This window comes from Ovis aries, chromosome 3 (genome assembly GCF_016772045.2).
Source record: "Ovis aries strain OAR_USU_Benz2616 breed Rambouillet chromosome 3, ARS-UI_Ramb_v3.0, whole genome shotgun sequence".
Lineage (NCBI taxonomy): Eukaryota > Metazoa > Chordata > Mammalia > Artiodactyla > Bovidae > Ovis > Ovis aries.
This window is the reverse complement of record NC_056056.1, coordinates 35,665,365-35,675,229: the sequence shown is the minus strand read 5'-3', so window position 1 is coordinate 35,675,229 and position 9,865 is coordinate 35,665,365. Positions and strand designations below refer to the sequence as shown.

The window sequence follows — 9,865 nt, the reverse complement described above, 5'->3', positions numbered from 1 at the left end:
TGGGTTTAACACTGAAGGTGCCTTGGCCCAGGAACTCCCTGGGCAAAGCACAATGGTTGGTTTCCTGGGATGTGGAGTATGCAGGCACATACATGTTTTACAGTACTGAGTGACTGAGTGAGTGAAGTCACTCAGTTGTGTTCTTCTCCATCCATGGGATTCTCCAGGCAAGAATACTGGAGTGGGTTACCATTTCCTTCTCCAGGGGATGTTCCCGACCCAGGGATCAAACCTGGGTCTCCTGCATTGGAGGCAGACGCTTTAACCTCTGAGCCACCAGGGAAGCCTAGTACTAGAGGCTATAAAAGGATTCCCTGGTGGCTCAGACAGTAGAGTCAGCCTGCAGTGCGGGAGACCCAGGTTCAATCCCTGGGTCAGGAAGATCCCCTGGAGAAGGAAATGGCAATCCACTCCAGTATTCTTGCCTGGAGAATCCCATGGATGGAGAAGCCTAGTAAGCTACAGCCCATGGGGTCGCAAAGAGTTGAACACAACTGAGTGACTTCACTCTCAGTTTTCAGGAGCCATAAAGAAACATAAAGCAGGGTAAGAGGCTGGGGATAAAGAAAAATGGTTTTTTTAGAGATGGTGGTCAGGGAGGATCTCTGAGAATGTGATAAATGACCAGCAATCTGAATAAAATGAGAGCAGGTCCATGTAAATATCTCAGGGTGGGTTGGTGAGAGTTGATTATTTCTAACAAAGAGAGGTACCATGTAAAGGCCCTGAGGTGGCAACATGTGTAGCATAAATGAAGAAAGAACAGCCTTGACAGGCTGAGAGGAGGAGTCAGAAGCAGAGAGGGTCCCACGAGAGTGAGCCTTGTCAGGGACCCTGGATTATATTGAGTGTCATGGGAGGTCCTGGAGGGCTGAGAACAGAGACACAACCTAATCCCTCAGAATGTGGGGAAAATAAGAGTGGAAACAGGAAGACCATTTAGGAAGCAGTGTTATTTGAAAGTCTTGAAGAGTTCCTTCTCAAAATGTTTGATCAGAGAGAGAGTAGTATACAATGCCTTTCAAGTAGATGGGCCTGGGCAGGATTGGGCTGAGCGGGGACTGGGAGTGGAGAGGAGGAAACATCTAGCGTTGCCTTGGTGATGAGATTAACAGAAGTTGGTGGTGCAGGATAGTACAGGGGGATGAAGGAGAGTGATGAATCAAAGATGATTCCAAGCTAGTCTTTCACACACTTGTTTTCCTAGTTTGAATTTCTCCCTCAATTGTCCTGATCCAAACTCCAGGGATCATGAAGTTTTCTCCTGGAATGAGGAGGGTTCCTTGATAGCAAGAGCAGACATTTGGGGGTTTTACAGTCCGGGACTCACACCGTGTCTCCACCATGGACAAGCCATACCACTCAGGCAGCTCACCTAAACCCTGGGGCTCTCAGTGCCCTTGACAGTGAAATAGGGATGCTGACACCTTCCTGGCAGAGCTGGGAGCACTGAATGAGGTAACACTCAGAGAGAACCTAGTTTCAGAACAATGCTGAGCCCGCAGTCTGGGCTCATTCTCTCCCTCTGTTTGTTACCCTTGGAGTTCAGGCCATGTCCCTACACATTTTCAGAAGGGATCAGTACCATATATGTCATTTTGTGCTCTTCGGCCCCTTTCCCTACCCGCCAGCCTATATATTCCATTAACACACTTCTGTGTTTTGGTGGAGTCCACAACTCTGGACAGTTGGTTCTTTTCTTTCCTCTGCCTCTGTTCAGATGTGCCTTTCCTTTCACTGGGATAGTTACAGAAACCTCCCAGCCGGTCTCCCCATCCTCCAACCTATGCTCTCACATCCTTCAGGCCACAACATCTCCAGGATAAAAATCTAAACACCTGAGCTGGTCTTGCGCTGTCCATGTTGCCTCTGCTGACTTTTCCATAAACTTTCCTGCTGACCTGCCCCCACCTTTGGCCACACTCTCCATCCTCCACCCCTGCCGGGTCCACAGTCTTAGTCCTCATGCTTCCATGGCACTTCGTACCTACTGATACTTGCCTCCCATTATTTCTGTATGAAAATACCAAGGTATTTGATGCAGGAGTTCAGAGCTCAGTTTCTGGAGCCACCCAACCTCCATCCTCATCCCAGCCCTGTTACTTAACAGCTGGGCCTAATGATTAGAGATTAGTTAAATAAAGGATGATACTTCCCTAAACTAGAATGTCATGACCTTGAGCAAGTTACTTCATCATTGTGCTTCAGGACAATAATAATATCCACTTCACAGGGTTGTCATGAATATTGAGAGTTAATATATCTGAAAATTATTACATCTGTCTCCCTGAGTTTGAGCTCCTTAAAGGATGAGACTAGGGATTTAAAGATTTTCTTAAATCTTCTATCTCCTCCAAATAGTTACTTAAACATTTGTTGAACAGAGATATAAGTAAATCATTTTTTTAAAGACCTTGTTTCCTCTTTTATTTAATTTTTTCCTCATTGAAAGATTTGGACTGTGCCCAAGCTTTTATTAATAAAATACTATTATTAATACTTTTGAAAACTTTAAATTTTAATTTCTATTATCAGTAAAAATGATAAACAATTTTACAGCTCTTTTATACATATTCACAGGTTGCTCCTCATTAAATTTTGTCCTGTGACAATTTAAATGCCCAACTCTAGGAAACTCATTAAACAATGATATTTTTGAGTAGCAAAGTATTATGTACCCAATAAATACCTTACTTTTCCATAGTATAGTTGTTACTGGGCTTTACTTACTACATTTATAATAAAGTGTGCAAACTTTGGGTTCATTTTTCTTAATTACTTACGGAATATAGGTGTGTATTGACCATACGTATTTGGATCTATATTTTGTATGAATTTCTATCAATATATTTTGGATGGGAAGATCGTATTTAGTCTATATATGAGGTGAGGTGAAGCTCAGTTTTGTCCAACTCTTTGCGACCCCGTGGACTGTAACCTACTAGGCTTCTCCGTCCATGGGATTCTCCAGGCAAGAATACTGGAGTGGATTGCCATTTCCTTCTCCAGGGGATCTTCCAGACCCAGGAATCGAACCCGGGTCTCCTACATTGGAGGCAGATGCTTTAACCAGGGAAGCCCAGTCTCATTCATAAAAAGACTAAGGACCAGGACATTAAAATTCTTCTAAGCTACAACAGTCTCCTATTTTACTCAAAGGATACCTTTGGTAGAGAGAAAATAGATGAGCTTAAATAAACAAAACATATCAGAATATAAAATACATATTTAAAGGAAAACACAGGATGAAGAAAATACATATACTCAATATATAGACTATATATAGACAAATATATAGACTATATTGAGTTATCCTTTGAGTAAAATAGGAGACTGTTGTAGCTTAGAAGAATTTTAATGTCCTGGTCCTTAGTCTTTTTATGAATGAGGACTCTGAGGGTCCAAGAATCTGACTTAATGCCACAAAACTGTCATTTTTTAGTAGCTAAGACCAAATTTTCTCCTGTAGCTTGAATGAATAAAATGTTTTTTAGTTTAGAAAAATATTCCAGCTATTCCTGTGTGGAATGGGTTTTGCTTGAGCCACAAGATACGCAAATATAATGTTTAAACTACTCGGAGCATGAGAAGACACATGGAAGTCCCCCTCCAGTGACCATATACTACCCTTTGTGTGTGTATACGTTTCGATGGGTGTCTGAGAGCTGTAAGAAGGAAAGCAAAAGAACAAAACAGACACACACACACAGAGGGAAAATCCTATGCCTAATCTTTTTCTAAGTTAAAATAAAAGTGGGGTTGAATTAAAGAAGACCTAAATAAATGGATCTACGTATTATGTTCATGAATTGGGAAAATGAGAATAAGATATGTCTTCTCCAAATTAATCTATAGATTCAAGGCACTCAATCGGAACCTCAATTACCTTTTTTCTGGAGTGGGAGGAGGTGGTTACAATTGACAAGCTGTCTCTAAAATGTATATAGAAATGCAAAGAATCTAAAACAGATAAGACAGCCTTGAAGAGAAAGAACAAAGCTGGGGATTATACTACCAAGAGCTTCACTGATGGCTCAGATGGTAAAGAATCTGCCTGCAATGCATGAGACCTGGGTTGAGAAGATGCCCTGGAGAAGGGAATGGCACACCTCTTGAGTATTCTTGCCTGGAGAATCCCATGGACGGAGAAGCCTAGTAGGTTACAGTCCAGGGAGGGGGCTCACAAAGAGTCAGATACAGCTGAGCAAATAAAACACACACACACTACCAAATTAAAATATTTGATATAAAATTACAGGAATTAAGATAATGTGGCATTGGTGCAAGAATAGACAAAGACAGTAGAGTCCGGAAAAAGACTTACACATGTGTGGTGGGGGAAAATGGTCTTTTCAGTAAACAATTCTGTAGGAACTGGATAGCCTTATGAAAAAAAAAAAAAAAAAAAAAGAGTTTTGACCTCTACTTCATACTATACACAAAAAATTAAGTTCAGCTGAACCACAGATTTAAATGGTAAAACAATAAAGCTTCTGAAGAAAACATGGGAGAAAATTTTCATGGCTGCAGGGCAGTCAAATATTTCTTAAACAGGATATAGAAAAGGTAATCATAAAAGGTGGAGAAGGCAATGGCACCCCACTCTGGTACTCTTGCCTGGAAAATCCCATGGACAGAGGAGCCTGGTAGGCTGCAGTCCATGGGGTCGCTAAGAGTTGGACATGACTGAAGTGACTTAGCAGCAACAGCAGCAGCAATCATAAAAGAAAAGACTGATAAATTTGACTTCCTTAAAATTAATAAGTTTTGTGAAAGGGCAAGCACAGACCAAGAGGAGATAGATCAATAGAGACACAGATAGGTAGATATCCAACAAATAGCTTGAATTCTATAAACCAATAAGAAAAAAGCCAAACAACTCAATTTTTAAAACAGGCCAAAGATTTGAACAAGCATTTTGCAGATGAGATTGTTCAAATGTCCAATAAGTGTCTGAAAAAGTACTCAGCGTCATTAATCACTAGGGAAATGCAAATGAAAACCATGATGAGGGCTTCCCTGGTGGCTCAGTGGTAAAGAATCTGCCAGCCAATGCAGGAGACACGGGTTTGATCCTTGGTCTAGGAAGATATCACATGCTGCAAAGCAACTAAGCCCCTGTGCCACAACTATTGAGCTTGGGCTCTAGAGCCAGGTAGCCACAACTGCTGAGCCCACATGCCGAAGCTGCTGAAGACTGCACACCTTAGAGCCCACGCTCCGTGACAAGAGAAGCCACTGCAATGAGAAGTCCACACACTGCAACTAGAGTAGGCTGCGATCGCCCCTGACCCCCGCTCACTGCAACTAGAGAAAAGTCGATGCAGCAACGAAGACTTAATACAGCCAAAAATAAATAAATAAGTAAAAATTGTGTGTGTGTGTGTGTGTGTGTGTGTGTGTGTGTTAGCTGTTCAGTCGTGTCCAGCTCTTTGCAACCCATGGACCATACCCTGCCAGGCTCCTCTGTCCATGGAATTCTCCAGGCAAGAATACTGGAGTGGGTTGCCATTCCCTTCTCCTATTTAGAGAGAAATATAAAAGAAAACCATGATGATGGGGACTTCCCTGGTGGTCCAGTAGTTAAGATTCTGTGCTTCCAATGCAGAGGGTGCAGGTTCGATCCCTGGTCAGGGAACTAAGATTGCATAAGCTGTGCTGTGTGGCCCCCCACAAAAAGTATATACTATATGATTCCATTTATATGAAAATCAAAAATAGATAAATCAAAAGTAATAAAAGTCAGGATAGGAATTATAGGTGTATGAGGCATAGGGATATTGACAGCAGAGGAACAAGCAAGAACTTTCTGGGGTGCTGGAATATCTGTAATGTTGATCTGGGTTTGGGTTAAAGAAGTATGCACTTACATAATGTATCAAAATGTACATTTAAGATTAGTATGCTTTACTATGTATAGATAAAGCACCTCAATGAAGAGTATTGCCCTAAAATTAGGAAATTTTAATTTTCTTCCTTTTGCTATGTGTTTTCCATGTTCTCACCTTTTCCTCAGCAATATTTTCCAAAAAGTCTAAATTGAAGTCATGATAAATTGTAACGAGAGAAAAATAGAAGTTATTATTTTTAAAAGCTAGAGCGGTATCTCAGCTACCTATCCCAATTTAGTGCCCTGAGCCCTGGACCCAGCTAAAAATAGTTCAGAGCCTTGCCAGCTGGTGACCTGGGAACTGGGCTATGTTTAGCAAAAACCAGCACGTGAGTGAAATGGCGGAGAGCCAAGTGGAGCACTGAGAGTCTGGTAGGCATGGCTCGCTCTCAGCAAGCTGTTTGAGCCATGCTTGTCATCAGTAACTCAGGCTGTTCCCTCCACTGCAGATCAGTGGGTAGTGTAGGCTCACAATTTACTGGTGAGCAGAAGTGCGAGGGAAGGACAAGAATCCATACTGATTACAATGGGAGAGACGCAGCCCTGGGAAGCAGATTGAACATAAAGGAAGTCAGAGGAGTTAAGCCCTGGCTAAACCCAGGGTATAACTTCCCTTTTTCTTTACCAGGTTAGACTCAGCTTTTGTTTTAGCAAAAATGTATTCATTTTCAACAACTCTATTTTATCTTTTTAAAGTGAAGTATAGTTGATTTACAGTATTCGCTGGTTTCAGGTGTACAGGAAAGTGAGTCAGGTTTGTATATGTACATTGTTTTTTCTTTCAAATTATTTTTCCATTATAGTTTTGCTGTTGTTGCTGTCTAGCTGCTGAGTCGAGTCCAACTCTTTTGTGACCCCATGGACTGTAGCCTACCAGGCTCCCCTGTCCATGAGAGTTCCCAGGCAAGAATACTGGAGTGGGTTGCTGTTTCTTCCTCCAGAATATCTTCCTGACCCAGGGACTGGACCTGTCTCACCTGTGTCTACCTGAATTGGTAGGTTCTTTACCACTGAGCCACCAGGGAAGCCACTTGTAATAACCATAATAGGTTATTATAAGAAATTGAACATTGTTCCCTGTGTTACACAGTAAACCCTTGTTGCTTACCTATTTTATGCGTAGTCTCCTTAATTCCATACTCTGAGTTGATTTCCCCCACTCCTTCCCCTTTGGTAATCATAAGACTTCTATGTCTGTGAGTCTGTTTCTATTTTGTATAGATTTATTTGTATTATTTTTTAGATTCCACATGAAAGTGATATCATATAAATATTTGTCTTTCTCTGACTTTTTAAATTAAAATGATATTCTCTAGGTCCAACCATGTTGCTGCAAATGGCAATAGTTCATTATTTTTTATGGCTGAGTGAAAAGTTATGACCAACCTACATAGCATATTCAGAAGCAGAGACATTGCTTTGCCAACAAAGGTCCATCTAGTCAAGGCTATGGTTTTTCCAGTAGTCATGTATGGATGTGAGAGTTGGACTGTGAAGAAGGCTGAGCGCTGAAGAATTGATGCTTTTGAACTGTGGTGTTGGAGAAGACTCTTGAGAGTCCCTTGGACTGCAAGGAGATCCAACCAGTTCATTCTGAAGGAGATTAGCCCTGGGATTTCTTTGGAAGGAATGATGCTAAAGGTGAAACTCCAATACTTTGGCCACCTCATGTGAAGAGTTGACTCATCGGAAAAGACTTTGATGCTGGGAGGGATTGGGGGCAGGAGGAGAAGGGGACAACAGAGGATGAGATGGCTGGATGGCATCACAGACTCGATGGACGTGAGTCTGAGTGAACTCCGGGAGTTGGTGATGGACAGGGAGGCCTGGTGTGCTGTGATTCATGGGGTCACAAAGAGTCAGACATGACTGAGCGACTGAACTGAACTGAACTGAATATTCTATTGTGTACATGTATGTGCCCATCTGTTGATGGACATTTGGGTTGTTTCTTTGTTTGGGCTATTGTAAATAATGCTGCTATGAACATTACGGTACATGGATCCTTTTAGATTAGAGTTTTCATCTTTTCCAGATATATGCCTAGGAGTATAACTGCTCAGTCATATGATAGTTCTATTCTTAGATTCTGTTTTTAGATTTTTAAGACATCCATACTGTAAGAGATTTCACTCAACAATTTCTAGATGAGAGAACTCTATTTCTACATTGTGTTCATTTTGTAAAGGAAGGTGAAAAGATGAGGGTAATTCATAGTAAGTGACAACATTTAAAGAAATGACTTTAAATACCTTGATATGTTGCTGTTGCTAGTGGACAGATAACTTTTAGCCCCAAGTAAGATGCAACCTAACTTTCAAAGCAGAGGCAAGGATGTACCAAATTCTGAGATCAAAATAAACTTGAATTTAAATACTGTGGATGCCATTAGAAACTTTCTGGAAAATAAATCCATTCTGATACATGATTTAGAAATGGCTTAGAATACCATCTTTTCCATCATTTAAGAAGCAGAAATCCTGAAATGTCATCACTGAAAATCAATCTGGGAGGTATTTCTAAGACTCTGTGAAGGGTATGGTCTCCCTTCCTATAACAACCAATAAACTTGGCTTTGATTAATTAAAAAAGTAAAATTTGGTAAGCAAACAAGAATGTGGCAAGCCAAATAATGACAATGAAGGTGATGACAATAATCATGATAATAATAATGACAGGATGCGGGTACCGAGGGCTTGCTAGGTACCAGACACTGTTCTAAGGTCTTCACATGTCTTGACTCATTTGATCCTTGCAATAGCTCTGGAAGATAGGGCCTATTATTATCCCTATTTTACAGACAAATAAACTAAGTCTTGGGGCAGTTAAATAACTAACTTGCCTAAGGCTGTATAGTCTAGCAGCTAGCAGTGGTTTTCAAAACTTTGATGTGCTTACAGTTCCACAGAAAAATAATTGAAATCAGTATTCCCAGCCCAAGACTATAGATTCTGATTCAGAAGTGTGGGGCAGGGTCTGAAAAATGCATTTTTAATAACTACCCAAGGAGTACTTTCTGTAGGTGGCCTTCAGACCACCCTCTGGGAATCAGTGGCCCAGTTCTAGAAAAAAGGAGAGACTGGGAGTAAAAATTTGCCAGTGTTTCTCCAACCCTGGCCTTCCCTGTCCAGCTGAACAGTAGATCATTTGCCCAGCTAGGACTGTATGTCCTTGTAAAGAAAAAAACACTGCTTAATGAATATTGCCTTTCCAAATATCCAACTCAATTTGTTCAGCTTCCATATTTAACTTTTAGCCATCCAACTTTAATTTAATTTCTTAAATAGATTTTTCTACCAGGAAGAGTGTGTGCTGACCAAATATATGAATTTCAGTTGGTAGTTATAACTCTCATAGGTAATGAATAAATGGCATTGTACTTTATTAATTAGTCTATTATAACTCTGATTAATGTGAATCAGTTCCCCAGAGCCAGCTCTCTCACAAATGAACTGAGAACAATGAGTTTACAAACCTGCAAACTTCAGGGCCAACATACATTTTGAGGCCTGACTTATCCTTTCCTTGGTCCCATTGAGCAGGAAGACACATTTTGAGACCCAGAATCCTGATACCTCCATCCCTCTGCAAAGGGATAATTTCATCAAATTTAGTGAAACAATTCATAAAGTCATTCACTTGGGCCTTACTTTTCTGCACTTGGCTTTTAACCACCTGTGACCTCTAAGTTGACTTAAAGCTCAACATTCAGAAAACTAAGATCATGGCATCCGGTCCCATCACTTCATGGGAAATAGATAGGGAAACAGTGCAAACAGTGTCAGATTTTATCTTTTTGGGCTCCAAAATCACTGCAGATGGTGACTGCAGCCATGAAATTAAAAGAAGCTTACTCCTTGGAAGAAAAGTTATGACCAACCTAGATAGTATATTCAAAAGCAGACACATTACTTTGCCGACTAAGGGCCATCTAGTCAAGGCTATGGTTTTTCCTGTGGCCATGTATGGATGTGA

The 9,865-nt window shown here is 40.9% G+C and overlaps 1 non-coding gene across 1 annotated transcript; it reads right to left on the bottom strand.

Moving 5' to 3' along the window:
• Positions 1 to 211: 211 nt before the first annotated feature.
• TRNAW-CCA (transfer RNA tryptophan (anticodon CCA)) lies at positions 212 to 283 on the bottom strand. The gene has a single exon. It is a non-coding gene; the product is annotated as a tRNA-Trp (tRNA).
• Positions 284 to 9,865: the final 9,582 nt, after the last annotated feature.